This window comes from Rhagoletis pomonella, unplaced genomic scaffold (genome assembly GCF_013731165.1).
Source record: "Rhagoletis pomonella isolate Grant_MI unplaced genomic scaffold, Rhpom_1.0 Rhpom_scaffold_00002, whole genome shotgun sequence".
Classification (NCBI taxonomy): Eukaryota; Metazoa; Arthropoda; class Insecta; order Diptera; family Tephritidae; genus Rhagoletis; species Rhagoletis pomonella.
In genome coordinates this window covers 27,275,609-27,299,971 of record NW_023458556.1, presented here as the reverse complement: position 1 = coordinate 27,299,971, position 24,363 = coordinate 27,275,609, and the positions used below count along the sequence as shown (strand labels likewise).

The 24,363-nt window shown below is 34.6% G+C and overlaps 1 protein-coding gene across 4 annotated transcripts in view; it reads right to left on the bottom strand.

The window, feature by feature from the left end:
• LOC118733374 (protein misato) overlaps positions 1-24,363 on the bottom strand; it is a 434,582-nt gene that overhangs the window by 368,243 nt on the left and 41,976 nt on the right. Inside the window, exon 5 of one of the 4 annotated variants that reach the window (XR_004992245.1) lies at positions 20,127-20,151. The exons of the other annotated variants lie outside the window; for them this stretch is intronic. The gene's annotated coding sequence lies outside the window, so the exon portion shown is untranslated. Of the gene's footprint in view, positions 1-20,126; positions 20,152-24,363 lie in introns of those variants that run through there. 4 annotated transcript variants of the gene reach the window in all.

Sequence of the window (24,363 nt, the reverse complement as noted above, 5' to 3'; positions counted from 1 at the left end):
TATATGTAAAGAAGTATTATAACAATAGCAAACAAATGTAGTTTGTTGCAAACAAAAGAAAAAAAAGAACAATGCACCAACAATACCACAAAACAACCACAATGCCCTAACAAATGTAGCGTTGTGGCAGTCACAAGTTTCTGAGGAAACAGTTAAAAATGGCAAATTTCTATGTTACAACTGCTGTAGAGAATTAACTGGGAAAGGAATTGCTTTGTGTGGCTCCTGGTGGAGGTTGACTACATTGACAAAACAATGCAGGCGAAGCGACAATTGGTAATACTTATGTACTAGGAAATTTGGATGCACAGTAAGTACGAGTATGCAAGTATACTCGAATGGTTGTAGATAAATTTTTTTGCACTTTTTTGGTATTTAAACAAAAACTGCGTCTGCTTTCCCAACAAAATCAAGACAAGCGAAATGAAACAATACAAATATATATTTATAAGTAAACTACATAGGAAGGCAGACAGCTGCGGATATAAAAATACATACAGTGGCGGTAGAAATAATAGACTCGCCTTACTTTGAGAAGTTTTGGCTAATATTCCATGGTTTATTTTATGTTTAATATTTTTTCATAAAAGACATATAAATCCCCTTTTCAAACTTTATACAAAAATTGTAAAAATTCGACGAATTTTCACCAAATTTTTAAACATGTTATTCAGAATTTTTAGAAAAGTTTTCAAGTGGCTACAAAATACCGTCTCTTCCATATAAAAAAGTTGTCGAACACACTTTGTATGTGAAAAATGCGTGACACCGTCAGCAAAAAAAATCTGAAAAATTAACGGTATTTTGTAGCCAGCTGAAACTTGCACGTTATTATACTAAAATTGAATGGCCTACAAAACTGCATCCCAATTTTTTTTCTAAGAACTCTAAATAAAAAGTTCGACAATTTGGTGAAAATTTGTCGAATTTTTATAATTTTCGTTCAAAATTTGAAAAGGGGATTTATATGGCTTTTATGAAAAAATATTAAACATAAAATAAACTAAATAAATATAGCCAAAATTCTTAAAAGTACGACGAGTCTATTATTTCTGCCGCCAGTGTATGTATACATACTAAATAAGTATATCCTTTCATATAAGCATATATACGTATTTCCTTTGCTACAACATTGTTTCCACATAACTACAACTATACATACCTATGTAGCAGAGAAACTAAGGCACATACATACATACATACATACATACATACATACATACATACATACATACATTGAAATGCAGAACGTCGACAAAGTAATCAGATGAGCAGATGAAGTTTGTTGCCAGTCTGTTGATTTCAGCCCGGCAGGAAGCTATTTAAATGTCCTGCATGCCGGTAGAACAAGCAGAGCGAACGCGTTCCGCTTTATGCTCTGTTAATGATTTAATGCAGCCACTTACTTATTTACTTCACCACTCCTCCGACGCATTCAAATTTACTACTTGAGTAGAATAAATAAATCGCTATATACCATACATACATACATACTTGTAGCTTTGTCGGCCACAAATGCTAGCATTCGACAGCATCATTCAGTTGGAACGGTTTCGACTACATATGTATGTATGGCTGTAAAATGTGAGTGTGTAATGCTTGCATTCAAATTATATCTGTTTATCTCTTCCTTGAAGCACCCTGTATTAATAGTCTAAAAACTCAAACGGATGGCAGCGTTGATTCAAATTAACTCGGACTTAATCCGGTTCAACTGCAGTTAATTCCTGAGTTGATGCGGATCAATGCTGCCGTCTGTTTATGCTTTAACACCACCTTTGTCCGCCTTCATTTGGGGTATCTCCTCGACGGATTTTGAAACCAAAAACGCCATTGGAAAGGTATATTTTTTATATGATGAGAATTTTTAAAATTTAAGAATTTGTTAAAAACTACTGCTGCTACTTCGGGCTCAGCGTAGTTACAATTCAAAATGGGAGAGAAATGTTCGCTCAACAATTCAAGCACATTGCGGACTCTGGTCACTGGGTCGTCGTATTTGTTCATATAGAAATTCGCTCTAGCGTTGAAACTTTCCATAAGTCGCCTAACTTTCTGATAGAACTTTCGGGCGATTTACTTATCGCTCAGCATTTCAAGCCCTTTGCACCCAAGGCAGCACCTGGCGCAAAGACAAGGCAACGCTGTTGGCACCATATAAGGCATACAAGGTCGGCCGGTTAGAACTATGCAGCGCCTGTGTGATCGCGCTGTGGACTAGCAGGACGCAATAGCCGAAGCTACAGATACCTTCTGGTGTCGCCAGAACACCACTTGTATGACGAGTTCTTTCGGGCTCGCTGGAATTGGAATCATTTTCTTGGCGGTGGTACGTAATGAGCGGGAAGTGTGCTCGCATAAGTCGGTTTGTTGAATAGTGATCAAAAAGAGCAAGTGCGAAGGTCGAGCGGCGAAGATGCTGGCAGTATTTTGTGATTGCAACTTTTCAACTTTGAGCTCTTCTGTTATTGCTGGATGCACAGTGTTTGCTGCAAAGTACTGGAAGTGTGCCTTCCCTCTATCACAACATGATCGATTTGGTTTTTTGTTTTCCAATCTGCATACATCCACGAGGCATGACGGATCTTTATATGCTGGAACCTAGTACTGCTTACTACCATGTTTCGGGCCCCGGCGAAGTTGATCAGCCTCCGTCCGTTATCGGGCGTTTCGTCGTAGAGTTTGAATTTTCCTACGGTGGTATCATAGATCCTTTCCTTTTCCATCCTGGTGTTGAAATCGCCAAGCATATCTGCTATATCTTAGTAAACTAAAACTTCTTTCGCCTTAAGAGAGTAATTTTTTAAGGTCGCAACACGTTACTTTCTCGTCAGTTTTGTGTAGCGAAAGAACATCCATTTGAAGCTTGTACCTTTGACATAAAAGAAGAGGAATGACTTTATTTGTCGCTAGAAAAATAGAAATAGATCTAATCTGGCTACAACCACAGTCGCGGTGTAGCTCTGTCGACGCCAAAATAATTATTTACATAAGAGTACGTGTTAAAATAATTTGACAGCTGTGGTCTGTAGCCCGTTATGTATATATTTTTTTTTGTGACTCAAACAAATGACCACGTGTTGATTTTTTTAATTATTCGTAATGTTTTTTTATTATTTTTTTTTTTTTAAATTCCTTCCAAGCTTTAACCAAACCCATATAAATCACAGCTTCACACTTTATTGAAAATTTTGGAAAATTCAAAAAATGTTCATCAAAATTGCAATTTTTTAAGCTGAATCTTTGGAACATATTTGGGCATGCAGTTTTATAGGCCATACAATTTTACTCTAGTGAAGTGCAAGTTTCAAACCACTGAAAAATCCCGTTGATTTTTGAGAGTTCTTTTTCCACTTTTTTCAATATAATCAAGAATTTCTTATAAAGTGCGAGAGAACATTAGCAACAACATTTAAAAAAAATCAACGCCAGTTTTTGTAAATTGCTTTTGTCATAAAAAAAAAAAAACGCAAAAGCAGTCGCCAAAAAAAATTCTCAAAAATCAACGCGACTTTTAGCTGGTTGAAACTTGCACTCCCAAAACTTGCGCATACCCAAAAATGTTCTAAAGATTCAGATTAAAAATTGGAATTTTGATGAAAATTTGTTGAATTTTCCTAAAATTTTTATAAAGTTTGAAACTGTGATTTATCTGGTTTTGGTTAGAATTTGCGGCGGTATTTGTATAGAAAAATCGCGAAAATAATTTTTCCCGAAAAACATCACGAATATTAAAAAAAAAAAAATTAACACGTGGTCATTTATTTGAGCCACTGTAAGTTCTTGCTTTAACGTTTTTTCGTTAATATATTTGTATATATAGCCCCAAATATCATCTTTAAAAGAAAAGTTCTGGCCAAAATGAAAAACGGACGATTTCATTAGTCGATTTGATATGGATTGGCTCTTCTGGTCATGGATTCTCTCTCTCTCTCTCTGCCACGGCGGCCACAAATAAATGACTAAGCATGCATTATTTACTTTCATTGCTCTTTGAATGCCTAACTATTTCACATAAATACTGCATCGCATTGCAGCAGGTTTAGTAAAGTAGTAGCGCCTACTTAAAAACCACCAACTTCATTTTAATAAATTAGCAATAAATAAATGCTTACTTTGCTCTACGCTAACATGCTTGCATTCGTGCCGCTAAGAATGAATTTAAATCTAAGCTACTTTGCATTTTACTAGATATCTCACGCTGAGAAAAAGAAAAAATTCTTTTTTTGCTGTTTACCCACTGATGCGCTTTTTACGTGCTTGTTACCGTCTGCCAACTCGCCATGCGCCATTTCAAGCACCTCGCACCAGCTTAGATTTCTTCTCGCTAACCACACATACATACATATGTATGTACTTAAGTGTGTACGTAGTACATTTGCCACTACGTAAGCCCTATCTACGAGTGCAGCTATTAATCTTAATGTGCTTGCATGCCAATTTGCAACAAATAAAAAATGATAAAAAAATGCCAAATAGCTACAAGTCCAAACACAGGCAGTACATGACCAAAAAAAAAACAAGCAGCAGTACGATTATGGACGAAAAACACTAGAAAACCTCAAAATATTTTCAAGTGTTTGTCTGGCACATGTTCGTACTTAGTTACTCGTAGTTCAATGATGTTTTGGGCAATGCAAGGTGCTCCTACAAACATATGTACACACGTGCATACATATGTACGTAAGGGCATATTGAGCTGGTTGAGCTTTACAAACACTTTAGTGTGAAGTGTTGCACTCGCTTCAAAATGCTACTCGACGCCTTTGAGTAATATACACGAATTACTAACTCTTTCGACTTCCGCTGCAAGTACTACATAGTACATTTCCTTAGCTTAAGAGGCAATTGCCTGGTCTAGCATGAAATGGCGTGTGGCAAAATGATACAACATTTGGCATTTCCGTTTTCACTTTGTACCGGCAATTTGCTTCAGGAGCAAACCAAATTCCTGTAAATACACTGGCACGCCATTGTGCACAAGAAAACATTTTCAAAATGCCAAGCTAATAAATGTTAGTATGTATGTATGTACATGTGTTCTTGGCTTATAATGCACAAGATGCTAAGTGAACTTTCGTTTGAGTAAATCAAGGCACTTTAAATGGTATTCGGTGTACACAGTGCGTATGAGTAACATTTTAGTGCAACTATGTAGGTGTGGAATTTAAATAAAAAATGGCAATTTAATTGGGGTAAATTATAGAAAAGTCTTACGTAAAATATATGTAGTTATATCAAATACAACATTTTAAGAAAATATAACAAAGTTGCCAATAATAATCACTTACTATTACACAGTATACTTTTTTAAAATCAGAGGCTGTGCCGAATATGCAGTTTTATATATAAAATTTCAGTAGACAGATTTTAATGAAGTTTGGCTTATTTGCACTTGGATGGTGAGACCTTCATCACTCAGACCATCAATGCCAACGGTTGCACGGTTTGCAAAGCTGTCCGTTGAGAAAACCGGTTGTTACCATGCAATCCGTGCAAGGGCTTTGCAGGACTTCAAGATTGTTTTCGTGTTATTACGCTTACGGGCTTTCGATTTGGTACTATCTCATGCTTCGTGCATTATGGTCCTCTTTCACTGGGGCTTCCTACACCGATCGTTGACGCTTAGCTTATTTTGTATGTCGAAATTGGGAATAGACTTCGCCCACTAAATATTTATTGCACCTTCATGGTACCCTACTTTGAGAGTTGTTCCCTCCCGATCGGCGAGGTAGCCTGACGAAGGTCGGGAAAAATCAGCAAAAAATCGTAAAGAAATACTAAGAAAAAAACCTTCAAGTCTCGGGAGGACCCGAAGATTTAAGAATAACTTTATTTTTAATCATTCAAAAAAAATAAAGAGCAGCAATTACTCGTTAATTTCGACTAAACAATTTTAATGACCAATTTTGCTTTTTATATTTGGCTTATTTCAAGTCATGAAAAGTCGAAAAAATTAAAAAATTAGAAAGCGATACCAAAATTGCTTCGCACAGTCTTTTCAATTTCTTAGCCTAAAATTATTTTTTATTTACAGTCTCCCGCTAATATATTTTTCGATACAATTATTGAAATATAATTATGTACAATAGTTGATAACTTCGTGCGGCGTTAATCGATAACTATCGATATATTGATCAATATTTCTGTCAATAAACTTATTGATATATTTGTTTATATTTTTATCACAACGCTTCAAAAAAAATTTTTGGTATTCAGCGGGCGAGGCTGGTATTTGGTGTCGAGTCAAATTCTTACTCAGAATCAAGGCGAATTAACATAAGGTGGTGTTCCTAGAGCGGCTGATTGGATTCGCCTCGGTACACATCTGTCAAAATTTGTGATATTTATGTATATATATATATATATATATATATACATATGTATGTGACCTGGTCTACAAAAAGGGAGCTTACGTGCGAAAACTAGTTTTCCGTGAAAAAGCTGTTAAAAGTAAGCAACTCGTTTCGTCAGTTTCTCATTATCTCGTTAATTGTTCTCCGCGCCGGACGTCCAGTAAGTGTTGTTGTTGGTCCAGTAAGTGTTGTTGTTGGTCGGAATATTATTATAGTTCATCGTGTAAGTTGCTAGTGTGGAACATTTAAAAAAGTAACACTGAAGAAGTGACGTTTACTGATTCTGTTGATTATCGTCTTCGCATTTCGCATGAAATGAAACATGAGTGTTGATGAGGAGTTCAGTGCCGTATACGGACAATATTTCCATGAAAAGGATGATGAAAACGATGATGAAAAACTATGAAGAGAGCGATGATGATGAAGACGAAGTATGTGTATCTCAGGCAGAAGATGATACCGAACAAACTTTTGTTAAGATGGACCTGTATGTTGTTGATGTAAAGGAGGAGGAGCTGGTAACAAAATTTCTGTCAAATGATTGTTGTAATAATGAATGCCATACACTGATAATACGTTTTTCTAGTGTATAATCATGTCTTTATAGCTTATAATTCAATGTATTTTGTTCCTTACCAATAAATTATATTTTGTCGTATTTTTACTCTTCTTTCTCTACATTTTTAGTACACTTCTAAGCAAGTTAGGATTTTCTGCTTTTCACCACGTGAATGAGCATCTCATCTTCCATCCGAATCAACCAAAAAGTGAAAATTGATTTTTTGACACCTAAGCCCCCTTTCCGTAGACCAGGTCACATATGTGTTTCTGTGGTTATATCATCACTATTATGCAGTGGGTCCAAATGCGAACTAAACAAGGGCAAACATACGAGAGAGTGACCTTGCACCTGTGCAGCAATAATGTTATATGGCTAAAAAGCTCTACGCATATATGTAGATTATGACCATAGCTAATAAAATGAATCCTTTTAATTGATTACTTTCCGAACAAACAATTTAAATTTTTTTTTAAGCGAGCGCTATTTACACAAGTTTTGTTTTATTTATATTTCAAATGTAATTCGGTATTTATTAGCTTTTATTACTAATTTGTTTGCGTATTTGTTAGCACACAAAAAGCTTAGCATAATTGCAAACTCACTTTCTTTTGACCAACTGGTGTGGGCGGGCGTTTACTTTTTGTGGTGAGTGTCAAAGTTGCTAATCGGCAGGTATTTATCATAAATTGCTGCAAATGAGCCTAATAAAAATTTCATATTATTTGTAAACAGCATGCAAATATGTGTGTAATAAAAGCTTTTTTTTTACTAAACTGAACTTGTTTATTTTGCGATAATACTTTTTGTGTATTTGGAAGAATTAAATTCAACTACGTAGGAAAGCAAATGTAAAATATGGCATTCAATACTTCGCAGAAATTTAGTAACTGGTAGTCTTACCACACTCTACAATTTGAAGAAGTCGATTTTAATTAAATCAGCTGCAATTTTGCACACCTACTAATGACTACTAAGGCGGACCTAGTCGAGCAAGTGGATGAATCCAAACAAAATCGAAACAGCAGCCAGCGCTTGGGAGCCTTGGGCGATTCAAAATATCGAGTGAAAGAATGCTTAGCCTAGGCGAAAGAGACTGTGAGGTCAGGTTGGGCACAATTCTATAAAGAATGGTATGCTGCATGCAACCCGTAATATTGTAGCTTAAGAATAACATCGAAGCATGCGAGAGGCGAGAGAAATACGCCGTGAGCGTCACAACACGATCACCATCCGAGGCCGGTAGGCAAGAGCATGGCGAGATGACAAACTGCCACTGACATCGAAGTCCAAGAGCACCGGAAAAGCTGCCAAACCGGCAGGCATAGATGGGCCTCCGTTACCCACTTCAAAGCTAAGCGAAATAAAGAGACAACAAGGTGAGCCCTACGGAAAGATTAACACCGAATAGTGAAAGTCTGTAGAGATAAGGCTACATGAGACACTGATAAAATGTCTGGCATCTTTCGAAAACACTTGCATGGCTATAGATAAGCAGACAACGTTCCCTTTAAGTTGTTGGACAGAACTTTGAGCGGCATGGTCCCGAAGGCCAAGATATGGGTCCTATGTTTTGTGAAGTCCACGGACGCAGAATGCCTGTTGCAGGAGCAAACCCTGTATCTTAGCCGATGGAGGAGAGTCAGAGCTACATAATCCAAATTGATAAAGAAGCGGAAGACCTGCTTTACTCAAATAAATAATGGCAGAATGTCGTGGGTATCGGAACCTTAAGAATCATAAAAGACAAGACAAGAGACATTTTTAGCAGGGACTAAAAATAACTGTTATCTCGAATTTACAAATTGAAAACGTTGCCTGAATTCTGAAATTTAACGAAAACGTTGTTTCATAACAGTTAATAGATGAGAAATATTTTTTCCGTTGCTGATAAGAGTTATTGCCCAACGTTTATTTTTTACGTTGCTTGATAACAGTTATTGCCCGACGTTTATTTTTACGTTATCTGATAATAGTTATTTCACCCTCTCACTTTTATTTCATCATCTTTATCTTATTCCCCATCTCCATCTTCATCAATATCCTAATCTTACAACGTTTATCAGGCAACGTAATAAATAAACGTTGTAAAATAACTCTTATCCAGCAACGTAAAAAAATAAACGTTGGGTTATAACTCTTATCGACGAAATAAAAAATATTTCTCATCTAATAACTGTTATGGAGCAACGTTTTTGCTATAAAACTTATAACTGTTATGTCCCTGAATTTTAGCCATTGGCGGTGGCTATCAAGAGGGAGAGAAGAAGTAATACCCATAGCTTCCTGCTACTTATTTGGCTCATAAGATTGAAACTCTAAAGAACAAGTTCAGGATCGTCGGTATTACTTGCTGAAAATAATAAAATGTCGGTTTTTTCAAGCCATTGGAGCAATTTTTTTAAAGTGAGGGAAAGTTCCAACGGCAACCTCGAAATTTTTTTTTTGTACTGTCAACAAAAGTTCGCCGCTCAAAAGGCATTCCCCGGTTGTCAATAACTCCGATAAATTCCTGTATTAATTTTAGACTGAAATTTTAGTACTTTAATTTATATTTCCCAATATTTGGCTTTAAAATTGGTTTATTAAATTTCTTACTACAGCATTCTAAAGTTTTCAGTCAGCCAACAGTTTTCACTCAACACACCATCCACAACTCGTTAAATTAAATCATAAATAAAATGTGTAAAGTCATTTTAAAACTCTTTTTTTGAGCAAACAAAACAATTTCTTCAAAGTCATAATTGTGTTTTGTAACTTCACTAACGGCACATTAACATGCTAACACAATTTTAAGGAGCTAACAAACATACGTACAAATGTAAGCCATTTTCTTGTTTTTTTTTACATCCAGCACTCGCACTTTGACCTAAAAATTAATTTTTTGTTATGTGCAAAAGCGCAAGTTGATGAGATTATTTTTAACTTTGAACTTTACGCCAGTTTACCGCACATATTGGTGCATATTAAAACAATGTTAAGTGCGTTGGTGTGTGTATGTACATATGTATGAGTTAATGTATATACTTGCTTGTGAGCATAAACATTGGTGGTAAAGCTGAAAGAAAGCCTACACCACCAGTGCGTACGTTTTCATTTATGTACAAAACAAAATTTGATTGTTGTATACAATCCGCAGCAGAGTGATACAATACGAGGCACTTCACAGTTTTGTTGCTCTTCTTAGGGCACGTGTTTGTTGTTCGTTGTATGCGACTCCTGCTGGTTGGTAATGGTGTTACCTTAACTCAATTATTACACCTGTCTTATTATACAAACAGTTGCCGCAGCAGCAGGATTGTAAGCAACACTGTTGCAAGATTAAAACGATTTCAACTTGTAAGTGGACTACTCAGCTGTGGTGTTAGTGGTGTGTAAGTGGAAAAGCGTGGCAAATATAATTCGGTTATTTGCTTTGTTTTCGGTAAGTACCCAACGTAATGGTGATGGTAATCGTAAAAGTCAATGGTAATCGTAAAAGCATTGGTAATGATAGTTACTAGTAATGGTAATGTAAATGAAAATAGTAGGCAATGATAACGGTTATGGTAATGGTAATGGTAATGGGAATGGTATTGTAAATGGTAATGGAATGATAATAGTAATGGTAATGGGAATGATAATAGTAATGGTAATGGTAATGTGTAATGATAAAGGTAGCGGTAATGGTAATATTATAGGGTAATTGTAATGAAACCTAAGCTTATCATAGTGGTAATGATAATGGTGATCGTAATTGTAATGATAATGGTGAAGGTAATGTTTCGGGGTAATTGTAATGGCAATATTATTTGTAACGGTAACAAAAATGGTAACAGTAATGCAATGGTAATCGTTATGGCAATGGTAATAGTGATGATAACGATAAGGGTAGTTGTGAAATAAGTTCGTATACGGCTGTTCTTGGTGAAATCTTACTGAGGCGATTTTTTGTCCGAAGGTTAGGCAGTACAACGAATTGTAACAACAACAAAAATTTAATAATGAAACAATTCATAGCGCACATTCCTTAAATCTTAAAGTGTAATGTGATATACAGCATCTAGAAATACCGATCTTCGGTGAAACTAGTGAAAGGTGTGAAAATATTTTCGAATTTATCTTTAGTAATATGTAAATAAGACACACATATGTATGTATTTTAATGCTGGGAATATACGCCAAACAAAGTGTTTCACCTGCGCGAGGGAAAAGGCCTTAGATATAACGATGGGTAAAACTTAAACGAAACGTTGGTAAAAGACGGCAGAGTTTCTTACAATCCCTCCATGTAAGACCGTATAATTATTTGGTTTGTTCTTAGAGAATCTTAAGAAACCTAGAAAAATAGACTGGGAGCAAACATATTGCGAGAAGACAACCCAAAGTTGAACGCTACTCATTCAGGATATACAATAGAACACTTTCATCTATTACTTTTTGATGCAAAAAACCGTTGTCTTATAAATAAGTGTGTTCTTCCAGGAATGTACTCTGGTGGAACGATAACTTTAGCAGGTTAAGAGCCAAATATTCGACTTTTTTTAGAAGCTTGTTTCAGAGAATCTATTCCCATATTTCGAGACAGAATATATTGTAAAAATAGGAAGATAAAAGTGTGTAGTGACTAAGAAAATATGCGCATAACAACTGATTAGGTGGGCGCTGAACATCTTCAAACCATTAAAGCCACCGGAAGCTGATAGGCTACTTACATCCGTACTCAGTGGGACAGCTTGCCGACCGTTAGTAAAAATGCTCAGAAGTAACATAGTGTGGAGAAAATCGAAGGTGATTTTAAACTCGAGGGTCGACAAGAAGCACTCACTTAATACTAATACTTAATACCAAAAATGTTAGGCTAGTTAGTAGACAATTTGGGTAGGTAATATCAACTACACGCGTATCAACACTTATACGCGATTTAAATGTTGCTGACATTATTATGCCTCAAAAAGGGTTACACTTCTAGGTATCGTCTTCAATAGCATCCTTTGAAGTTCTTGCACATCTAACCTTGCCAAAAACACTAGATTCCTATAATTCATTTTCCTTTGCTGATAATGTTCAAGGTTAGTGATATCTAGAATTAAAAGTAAAAATACGGTTAAGCCGAAAAGCAACGGTAACCACTTTGATTCGTCATCACTAGAAATAAATTGAAATTATGTAAAAAGTTACGAATTCCACAGTGGAAAATTGAAAAAAAAAAGTAAAAGTAAATTATGGCAATTGAAAATGAAAAGCGAAAATTAAGCGCATAACGATGCAAAAGGGAAAATTTAGTCGCTACTGGCGGGGCAACACTGGAAACAAAAACAAAGCGAAAAATGTGCTTATAATAAAAGAAAATAAAAGGCACAAGAACGAAAAACAAAGTAGAGCCCAGCAGACAGACAAATATCAAAAAAAAAAAAACAAGCAAACTTTAACATTGCAGAACCAACTAATGGAGACAGTGAAAAAGTAAAAAAAAAAGTATAATGAAAAAAATATGAGTTGGTTGCTACTTCTGGCGTTCAGGAGTCTACGGGACGTAAAGGCAAGCATTTAAACAGTCAGTAGGACGATAAAAACTTGAGTACATAAAAATGAAATTAGCCAAAAAGGAAAATAACCGCGAGTGAGCAAATTACACAAAAATGCATATAACGTAAATTAAATCAAACACTTAAGAACCAGGAGGAAGTTAAAGAGACACGTCGGTGGTGTGGTGCTGTGGAAAACTGCAAATAGCAGGAAGAACCGTGAAACTGGAAACCGACTTAGAGTACAACGCAGCAAACAATGACAACGAAATGTAATGAAAAGACAAAACAACAATGAAAGGGAGCGCTGAATAAAAGGTGGCAAACAAGAAGCAGCAGGAATAAATGCGACTTACAGTCAGCGTCTAGCGGTAAATTTTCGTCTGAGTATGCGGCGCGGAAAGACAAAGAAAAGGCATCTTGTAAGACAAAAAAAACATTACTTGGCGGATGCATTAACTGCAGTGAAAAGCCAAACCAGTCAGTAAAAATACTAGTTCATTAACTAGTATGTGTTAAAGCCATGGCCTACCAGTTCGAAAATTTCGAAGAACTTAAAGGTTCAGCGACATCTGCCTTTGAATTGCCAAAGCCAAATGAGAACCAATTAATTCCTTTTCTTACAAATGTCGGCTGTGGTGTCGCGTGAAGACTACCGGTTCTATTTTTGAGATCGCAGGTTCGAGCCTGCTTGGAGGTGGTTAAGATTTTTCAAATTAAGCGAAGTATTTTTAATTTTTTTTTTTGTATATGCAGAAATGCCCCTAGAGCATCTAGAAGCAATTCTGCATCAAAAAGAAAATTTAAAAAAAAAATGTCGCTTACGTTTTTTTGGCGGTTAGGGCTCGATATATACATATGGAAAGAAACACTTGTTCCATAAAAAATAAAATTTATAATTTTTTTTAATGACATTTAAAAATTATAATAAAATCCCTAAATAAAAAGTAAATAATAAATAATAAAAAATATAAATAAAAAATATAAATAAAAAATATATTAAAAAATAAAAAACAAAAAAATCCCCTGTGCCAGTAACTAAACTTTAGACCTTAGGAATACCACGTCAGTGCTTTGCTCTGTCGGCCAAAGCGACTTTTGGAGCGCCGCGAGCAAAACGGCATACTTATGCTTCTCACAAGGATGAATTGGCAGACTATCTCATCAACTGCTATGATGCTACTTGTATTTCTACTAGTAGATGCTGATGCATAGCCTGACAATTGAAAAAGGATAGAACGTGAACTAGTTGGGCTGAAAAGCAAACTGGTAGAATTCTAGTTCGCAACTAGTTAGTAGTAGCTTTCCCTGTAGGGTTTACATGCACACACATACACACCACAACGCATACGAAGACACCACAAAATAAATACGAGTATCATAAAGGCACTTTTCATTCAAGAATTTGAAGTAAATAAGCGAAAATCTAATTTTACTGCAAATACAATATTTACCTTTTAAATTTACTGCAAATTTGTTAAGTGTATGCTGAATGCATGTACGCAGAGATTTGCACACATTTTAGTTTTGTTATTAAATACGTTTGTAATAATATAATAATTTCAATGGGGTTGCCACTTGTTTAAAAAAGTATAAGATCGGCATCGTTGCAACGCGTTGGCTGGATTGCAATGAATGAGGTGTCAAATGAAAGGGCTTGGGCTCTAATGTTCAATAATGTATTATTTTTTAACAGGGTTGCCACCTTTTTGAAAATTATAAGATCTTTACCGTTAGTTGGACCAGAAATGAGGTACCAAGTGAAAGGATATGGCCTCCAGGTGTGCAGTACGCCTATATATTTATATATATTTTTTTTTGTGGGGATATATATGTATGTATCTAATACCTGAGGGCATTTTTTGTTAATGACATCAGATTTGCACAGTTCATTCAATTTAAAAAAATGAGTTGTCAAATGGAAGAGCTTGGCCTTCAGATGCGCAATAAGATTTTAATTTTTTTGAGGGGGTATTACCATAATTTAGGTGTCAAATGATAGGGCTTGGCCTCCAGATGTGCAATAATGGATTATTTTTAAGTCGAGTTGCCACCTGTTTAAAAACTATAAGATACGCACCGTTCATTGGATTAAAAAATGAGGTTCCAAGTGATGGGGTATCGTCTCCGGATGTGCAATAAGTCTTTATTTTTTTTAGTAAGGTTGCCACCTATTTAAAAATTAGCACCTTACATACATATAATAAGCGAAGGTATTTTTTATTAATGACGATAACATTTGCACAGTTCCTTCAAATTTCAAAAATGCGGTGTCAAGTGAAAGGACTTGGTCCTCAAATGTGCAATAAGGTTTTATTTTTTCGAGGAGGGTTGCCAGCTGTGCGAAAATTTATAACATATGTTTTGTTCGTTGGACTAAAAAGTGAGGTGTCAGATGAAAGCACTGAACCTTCAGATGTGCAATAGGATTTAATTTTTATTAATAGAGTTGCCACCTGTCTAAAAAATAAAAAACCGGACCGTTCGGTGCATTAAAGACACGAGAGGTCAAATGAAAAGGTTTGCCCATTAAGTGTGTAATAAGCAGGGAATGGATTTTTAGGACCTAAAAACCTATAAAAATGGCAAAATAAAGTAACGAAATAGGCTGGAAAAGGCAAAATAAAATAGCGAAAAAAGCAGGAAAAGGCACTAGGTATTGGAAAAAAGGCAAAAAAAGGCAAAACAAAATAGCGAAAAAGGCAGGAAAAGGCAAAACAAAATAGCGAAAAAGGCAGGAAAAGGCAAAAAAAAAGGTATTGCAAAAAAAGAAAAAATAAGGCACTAAAAAAAGACAGAAAATACGAAGAACAATCAAAAAATATATTTATTTTAGAAATGTTTATATTAAAAGTAAAAAGAGAAAAACTATGAACTAGTTTCATTATATGAAAAATTTGTACTTTTAATCTTTGACTATTTTATCCTTTCGAGTTTCTAATTCATAAAACTTTAATCTGTATAGTTGTAGTAACATTGAACCACAAGATGCATTTTGAAGTTTTCTGGCAGCATTTTCATTCGATTTTCGCGAAGAAAAGCCTAGAATGTACTAAATGTGCGCTCGACGTAAGTTGATACAAGTGGAGCCCAATCTAAATATGGAACGTTTGAAACGTTCATATTATCAGGAATAAGGGCATTTTCCTCGCCCGTTACAATTTTATCCACACCCCTTATTGTCTTCAAGCCTACGTTTGCTGAGAAAACGGCTTTGAATTTTTTCAACACCAATTTGGCAAGAGGTCCCTGCGCTTCTATAAGCCGCATGGGCATGAGTATATTTTTTAATCAAAAAAAAAAAAAATTGTAAATGCTATAATCACTTTTTTAAAGGTAGAAAAGGCAAAAAACGGCAAAAGTTTTAAAAAAGGCAAATAAAAGGCAAATATCTTAAAAAAAAAACAACATCAAATGTGTATATATGGAATCAGGGAAAGCTAAATCGTTGACATTCTTAATCGAATATACTATATCTCTTTAGCAGAAAAAAAGGCAATTTCCATAAAATCCGTTCCCTGGTAATAAGGCTCTATTTTTATACCTTTCATGAGCATGAAATGGTATTATAACTTTGGTCCGATGTTTGTAAGTACCAGAATAACAAGAGATAGACCCATTAAAATGTATACTTAAATGATCAGAACGGCGATCTGAGACGATTTAGCCATGTCCGTCTGTCCGTCTGTCTGTCTGTCTGTCTATCTGTCTGTCTGTCTGTCTGTCCGTCTGTTTGTATGCAATCTAGTCTCTCAGTTTTCGAGATATCCGGATCAAATTTGGTAGGTGGGTGTATTTTTATAATGTATTAATCATTTATCGGAACCGGAAGAATCGGACCACTATAACATATAGCTCCCATACAACTGATTGTTCAGATATGTGATTTTTCGTTATAACTTCTCCATTTATGCAGCTGGGAACATGGCATTCCGCAATATTTCCATCCATTATCAAAAACATGCTTACAGTGAAAATGGCGAAGATCGGGTCGCTATAACCTATAGCCTCCTTACAACCGATTGTTCAGATTCAAGATTCCTTGTTATAACTTCTCCATTTATGCAGATAGGAACATGAAATTTTGTATTACTGCTACCCATTATCAACAGAAAACTTAGAGTAAAAATTACAAAGATCGGGTCACTATAACCTATAGCTCTCATACAACTGATTGTTAAGATATAAGATTTTTCGTTATAACTCCTCCATTTATGTAGCTAGACACATGAAATTTTGCACTGTTGTCACTTATTATCAAAAGAATACTTTCAGTGAAAATGGCGAAGATCGGGTCGCTAAAACCTATATCCACCATACAACTGATTGTTCAGATTTGAGATTTTTTGCCATAACTTCTTCATTTATACAGCTAGAAACATCAAAATTCGCACCGTTTTCACTCATTATTAATACTTACAGTGAAAATAACAAAGATCGGGTCACTATAACAGATATCTCCCATACAACTGATTGTTCAGTTAACTCCTCCATTTATGCACCTAGGAACATGAAATTTTGCAATACTTCCACCCATTAACAACAGAATATACAGTGAAAATAACAAAGATGGGGTCACTTTTACATATAGCTCCCATACACATCGGCGTAGCCAGAATGAAATTTAGGGGGGGGGGGGGGGAGGTTGCTCGACCCTATTAAGCTGGCATTTCAGGGTACTATTATATATATATATAGAAAATTTGAAAGTTAGGGGGGGCTCGAGCACCCCCCTGCCCCTACCTGGCTACGCCCATACCCATACAACTGATTGTTCAGATATGCGATTTTTTGTCATAACTACTCCATCTATGCAGCTCGAAACATGAAATTTCGCCCTTTTTCACTCATTATCAACAGAAAGTTTACAATAAAATTAACAAAGATCGGGTCACTATAACCTGTTTATTGCCCCCATACAACTGATTGTTCAGATTGTTCCTTTATTTGGACAGCTAAAACCGATAAATTTCGTAAGCTATTTTTTAAATAATAATACAAAGTCTACTGAGAAAATCGTCAAAATCTATGCTGTATAATCATAATCTCTTGTACCACTGATTGTTCAGATACCAGTTTTTGCGATATATGTATCTCCTTTATGTAGGAAGCTAAACCCATTAAATTGCGTTAGCGGTTTACGTACCGATCACACAGTAGTGAAAATCACTTAGATTGGTGCTATATAAGGTATATCTTCCATACCTCTGATTGTTTAGATATGATTTTTTATATATGTATCTCCTCTATCTATGCCTGCTGTAAATATATAAATTTATTCAAATGCAGTAATCTGTTAAAGTAAAATTTTCAGATGCTCATGAAAGGTATGAAGTCTTCGGCATAGCCGAAGACAGCGCTGCTCTTACTTGTTTTGAATAGGGTTGCCACATGCTTGAAAAATGACTACATATTCCTTTCGCGTACAAACGGGTAAACGGCTTCGAATTTGTGTAAAAATATAAGAACTCACATATCGTCACCTTAAACGAACAAATTTGTTTTAAAAAAAAACAACAAAAACATTATAAAAAGTGTACCAAATTGCTTTTTAAAAAGTGGCATGTAACTCCGTTGTTTTTGGTAATATCACTTTAAAATTTTTATTGAAGGTGTACTTTATATCTCCTACCGAAATCTGTGAAAAACACAGTTTCGCAAAAAGTGTTGGTTAGGACCTTTGTGAATTACGGTAACGATATGAACTCATTGAAACTATTTTTTTTGTTTTCTTTCTGCTTAGGAACCAAAAGTAGCTTCTAGCTTCTGTTTACCTTGAGGAGAGGTAGTGAGCGTAAGATCCTCAAATAAATACACAGGGTAACACTAATTTTGGTGCGGCATATGATTAAGCTATTTTGGATAGACTTCTTTGTGTTGCTTACATCGTGCGTCAGTAGATTTTACACACAAACAAATTTATATATTCGCTAAACTATGGGTAAATTGTAGAAAAACTGGATAATTTTTCTCTCTGACGTCAGGATTTTTTTTAAGGAATTTGATATATAAAAAAATGTGATTATTTCAAAAAATTATTTAAGAAATTCAACAATAAGGGTATCAAATAAAAGAAAAAATTCTGTAGAATTACAACAAAACAATTTTTCGGTGCAGAAGGACGAATGGGTATGGAAAATGTCCTTTACAAATTTTGTACTTAAATATCTTTGAAAATTTGCAATATTTATTTTTGAAAAAACGATTGTTTGACGAGTTTCGACCAGCAAACATTATTAACTTAAAAAAATAAAATTTATTAAATGCGCATTTTCAATACCTATTTGCCCATGTAAACCAAATTCTACAGAATTTTCTCTCTCATTCGGTACCCATATTGTTATTCTACATTGCACTAATTTTTTTCTAATAATTTTTTTAATTAATCACACCTTTAAAATTTCAAAGTCCTTTGAAAAAAATCCTGACGTCAGAGTGAAAAGCCTAAAACACAGTTTTACTATATTTGGCCCATAGTTTCGTGAGTATATCGATTCTTTCGTGTGTTTTGAATTTTAATTGTTTTTTGCGAACGATGTTACGAATACGTAGGTTAAAGTTTCCAACAGCAAGCACTTAACAGCTTCTTAAAATCTGTATTTTTCCTTTAAACGAGCGCATGCGTTTTTTTCTTTAAGGTTTCGTGCATTAATTTCAGTAAATAAAAAAAGTTGCAACACAAACAAAGCTCATCAAATATCCAATAAATCACAACTAATAAAATTTTCGCAAGCTTGCAGCTTGTCTTGTAATACAAAAATTGGTTAGTGACTACTTACATTTAGCAGCACTTCAATCCCACTCATTTCATACCGATCAACTTAACCCGCTGGCTGCATGCTATTTAGCTGCCTGCCTGCCACAACAGCTTGCCAGACACGCGCTTACTCACTTCCGCTGGCTATATATGTATATGTATATGCGCAGCTGTGTGCATACAAAACCATAACAGTGTGTGGGTACAAAATCAAAAAAGGTGATGGAGGCATGCATTCATGTGTGAACCTATGCCGTTGCATACTCTTGCACACTTCCACACATACATATAAAGCGCATATACAGATATTTTTAATACAATTCGTTCTTGAATGTTGATAGTCTGTTGCACTTTGTCTCGTGCACTACGTGTTTGCTGCATATTTTGCGAAAATTGATTGAGCAGCGGCTGCCAGAAATAAAACAATAAAGAAAAAAAAAAGAACAAGAACCAAAGTAAAAAAGGAAAACAATCGTAGTACACAAAGCGGCAGTGGCAGCGGCAGTGGCAGCGGCAACGGATGCGGTGGCGTATGAGTAACTATTTTGGTAATGTCTTTACAGCGAAAAAATGGCAATAAAATGAAATATGCAACAGCAGGAGCAGCAAAAACAAAGCAGCACACGTACATTTGTATACATACATATGTATGTATGTATGTGTGTATATTTATATGGAAAGAGTAAATCTATTTGTATGCAAGTGTATTGAAATAACTACTATCAGCATTCGAGCTTCCAGCTCAACTTGTGAAATGCAACAGTGGCACGTAGTAAAACGAGTTTCCAAGCTTTTTGTTGCTCAAATGGCAAACAAACAAAAAATAGAAGAAGCATACTTGTACGAGCATAAAGCGAAGATTGGCGGTGGTGCAGCAAACACGTTCCTATCGATGTAATCACCGTATAAGCTATCGAGTTAGCTGGATTTTTCGCAAACACACTCCACACATGCAGTTCTTAGCCGTAAGCACTAAGAAATAAAAGAAAGCATAGAGAAGCATGAGCAGCTTATATGAAACGAAAACGCTTTTAGCATATTATGAAACTTAATGTCATTTCCGAAGCATTTGATTTCAGATTTAAAATCTTAAATAAACACATTTGAGCGCTAACTTTTTAATACAATACAGTGCGTGTTTGAAAATTGTTTGCAATTCTTGCTGGGCTATTGAACAAAAGTAAAATAAAATAAATAAGTAAATAGTTTTAGTTTTTTTTTTATATAAAAGATTTGGCCGATAGATTGCTTTTTCGTACAAATAATATTACTTTTGTTAAATTTTCGAAAATAGAAAATAGAAAATACCTACTGGAGCTCATTTAGCATTTCTTACTTCTCGTCATTCTTGTTTGTATAGTAATTTTTAGCAAAAAAAACCGACTTCAACTCTCATATAAAAAAAATATATATATATATATATATATATATATCTCATGAGCCACTGATCGGATCTTAACCAGATTAGTATGGGACCACCTCTGAGACACTACCTTTCCGATGCAAAAAGGAGAATCGGTTGACGGGGTCCAAAGTTAGGCGGTAACATACATAAAAAATAAAAAATAAAAAATAAAAAAAAAAATAAAAATAAAAAATAAAAATAAAAAAAAAATGAAAAAAAAATAAATAAAAAAATATTCCGACGAACTGATAACCTCCTTCTTTTATGGAAGTCGATTAATAAGTGATTTGAAAATACTTCTTAAAATCTAATTTCATGCCATTAAAAAGGTGTGTAAATATTTTTATGCAGACTTTTTAAGCTTAAGTATCATCTGAGGTCATTTTTTGCGGAAAGCATTTTTAAAACTGATTTTATTTATAAAAAAAAAACAATTTTCCAAGGCTTTTTCAAATCGATCCAGCTTACCTAAATCTTCATATTTTTAATAAAGAACATTTTATAAATCCGATGGTAAAACTGAACTGATTTTATTTTGTTTGGAGAGAGTGATGCAAGCTAACCATGCATATATATGTGCATTAGGGTACCCATCGAAAATGCTTTTTTTTAGAAATTTGAAGACCCTACCCCCTAATTTTATTCGTTTTTTTGAGAAATATTATGGCCTATTTTTATAGATTTTTTAAAGGTCATTTAGAGGTCGCGACCTATCGATTTAGGTCAGACAATAGGAATTTGTAGATTTATGAGTTTTTGAATAACTATTTTTGCATCGATTTCAAAGATCGAATATGATCTGAGAAGAGGATATATAGGCCTTTAAAATGGTATATAATAATCTATTGTCGGACTAAGCTTGTTGGGATTTTTTATCGGGTTAATTAAAAAATACCCATATTTCTGTTAATTTCTTAAAATTTGACCAACGATTATTTCTACAATTTCAAGATATGGATCACTATCTAAAATTAAATCTATTTTCAAATAAACTGGTACCTCACTTATTGCAACTTTTCGTAAATGACCTTTAAAAAATCTATAAAAATAGGCAATAAAATTTCTCATAAAAACGAATAAAATTAGGGAGTAGTGTCTTGAAATTTCCAAAAAAAAAAGAAGCATTTTCGATGGGCACCCTAATGTACATATTTTCTGCATGTGTATTTAGAGCGCACTAAGCGTATAATTCCATCCAATATACTCGAATTTCTTTGGTTATCAGTTCTCGTCTTTGAGTTACTGCTGGCTGCAAGCGCAAGGAAAATGTTTGCACAGAATGTGGTAAAAGAAATTTGATTTTCATTCTCGTATATTTAAAATCAATTTGTTTGCATATGCAACAACAGCAGCGATAGCAGCGCTAGGAGCGCTCCTAGAAACTAAGCCAAAGGAGTAAGCACACTTGGGGCAAAATGCAATAAATTGTTTGCGGAGTAGCAGCAAGCAAATCGGTCGAATGCAGAAGCACGCGTTTGATTTGAATTTTAATTTAATATTTTGATATGTTATTAATTTAAAAGGATATTATTTCATAAAACCGCAGAAGATATAGGCAAGAGCAATACTTTTCAAACTATGCGAAGTTTGTGTTTCTACTTTATTTTGTGCGCGCGTATGTATCTCTAAAAGTGGAAGAAGTTTTGCTATTATGCGAAATTTTTAAAATATTAACAAGAAATTTGTGTACGTATACGCCATGCAATTTGAGTATAATAAAGTACCAGTTTTGAAGTGGGTTAAAATTCCTTACTTTGAATAATTTTTTTTTCGTATTAATAATTTTTTTCGTTGAGAAGTTTCACAAAGTTCGAGTTCCTTCAACCACTACACACTTGCACTTTATTATACTGAAATGGCATACCCAAAATTTTATTAAAAATAATCAAAAATTCAAAAATCTAATAATATCAAAATATAAACATTTGAGTACTGTTTCTAATCGTTGGGCGGAGTATTGTACTTTTTTTTCACGCAGACGCAGTTTCATCAACTTCAGAGCATTCTGTGAAGGACTTTTCCTAATAAAAAGCTAAGTTTTTTTTTTTGTTCACGGCCTAAACTGGCAAACGATCGTAGTGCCAAATAAAAAGAGGAAGGTGGGTTCAAACTAGGAATATTTTTCTACGCGGCGAGTAAATGTAGTTCGGTGTTTAGGGCATTTACGGGCTCAACGTAGCTTTTTGGAAATTCTCGATTTCAATGTTTTATTTTAATCCTAGTTTTACTTCATCCATGAGGATGATTAAAATGGTTATATACAGAAAAATAGCATTTCATCGCTCACAAAACTGCATATTAGGTATATATATTTTGCGCATTATTTTTTACTTAAAAGAATAGTTTTTACACTCAGTACACTCAATTAATTTACAAAATTTTTAACGCCACACTATTAAATGCTCGAACTACTATAAACATTTAAATCGATAACCGGGAAAGTTGAATTTAAATTTATTTGACTACATTGCTTCCAAAAAGCGTGAAATTTACTTAATTGGCTAAGTACACAGAGAAAAAAAATATACCATATCCTTATTGCTTCAACATAAAAAAAAGACATATGAATTGGCGCCAAACGACCTTTTAGTCACTTTAAAAGATCTATTTTTTGAGATATTTTCATTTGAATGTGATTTCTGTCTGTACTTCACAGATGCTTTTTCATAATTAAGAAAAACCAAAATAAAATAAAACATTTTTTTTTTGTTGAGCTGAACTTATTCTCGCCAAAAATACCCAGACAACACTACTCTGTGGTCAATCAAACAAACTTATGTTTAGTTTGATTACAAAATACTTTTTCTGTTCAAAAATTTTCATTTCGCTAACATGGAAAACCCAAAAATGACCCTGTTTGAAAAAATCATATTACTTTTTTCTTAGTGTACGAATTTTGGCAATTGAAAATTATTTATAATTCAGTTTTCTCCTTCTATTTATCTACATATTTAGGCAAATGACATCCATAATCATAAAATCACATGAAAGGATGTATAACTAGTATTTATTACGATACAATACAAATGCATATCTATATATGTATATACATATCTACGTATGTTTGTTAATATACGTTTATGTGAATATGTATACAATAATTGCATTACTTTCTCCTTTAATGAAATCGTAATAAATTAGATTATCACCGCAATTAACTTCGAACCAAAAGTCAGATGGACATCCACTTTAAACGAGCCCAAGGTTCGATTGCATAGAGTAAACTAGCGCAAGCATATGGCAAGCATTAAGATATGCAGTAAAGGACGATTTCTAGAGCATTGCCAAATATCAGAAATCAGCTGTCACTGCAACACTTACAAACCTCTCTCGGACAGGCAGATGGACGGGTGGTGGTAGGGCAATGCAGTCAAACTGAAAACCTAAACTCATGCAGACGCATTTATGCGCCTATCAGCACATTTGAATTGCATATGTATGTACGTGCGTAGATGTACGATCCGGTTGCACAAAATTGCTATCATAATCATCATCATTGATGTATTGACGTTTAGACAATCGAATGAATGAAGAATGATTGTAAAATGTTCTAAAGGCATGCACACATTTGGAAGGGAGGGTGCAAGTATACCCAGCAAAACAGGCAGTCCAACAGGCTAACAGACAGCTCATCGTTAGACATGGTGTTGCACGTCAGCACAAATGCCACTCATTCAACCTAAATTACTGCTACTGCTGCTTGCAATCGATACTGAATGCATTGTGGTTAAGTGCGTGAACTATGAGCAACATATCACACTCACTCACTCACGCACTCA